We start from the raw sequence: 443 nt of genomic DNA, 5'->3' as shown, positions 1-443 counted from the left end.
TGGAACTAGATGATCTTAAGGTCCTTTCCAGGCCAAACTATTCCATGATTCTATATAATTTCATATATATAACCACATTACATTAAAATAATTACACTGTATTACATCTTGACAACATGTCACGTATTTCCAAGATACCCAACAACCCAAACACCTGGAATCAGAACAAATCAGCAGGGTGACCAAGACATTAACTCATGAGCCCTTTTGCTCCTGATACTTTCATGTATTGAGACTTACCCCAGGCTTTCATTCCTTTGATGCACCCCATTCTATCAATGAAGGGCATAAAGCATATGGAGTTTGTCAGCTTTAAATCACAGAGGAACCCTATGACATCCAAGTGTCCCTAAAATTTCGTGTTAGCTACCATTTTGGAACAGGTTGCTCAGAGAAGTTGTGGCTGGCCCCTCCCTTGCCGTGTTTCAAGCCCGCGTGGACAG

This window comes from Nestor notabilis, unplaced genomic scaffold (genome assembly GCF_000696875.1).
Source record: "Nestor notabilis isolate BGI_N333 unplaced genomic scaffold, ASM69687v1 scaffold13654, whole genome shotgun sequence".
In the NCBI taxonomy this organism is placed as follows: Eukaryota; Metazoa; Chordata; class Aves; order Psittaciformes; family Psittacidae; genus Nestor; species Nestor notabilis.
The sequence above is the reverse complement of the archived record's forward strand: the minus strand, read 5'-3'. Positions refer to the sequence as shown.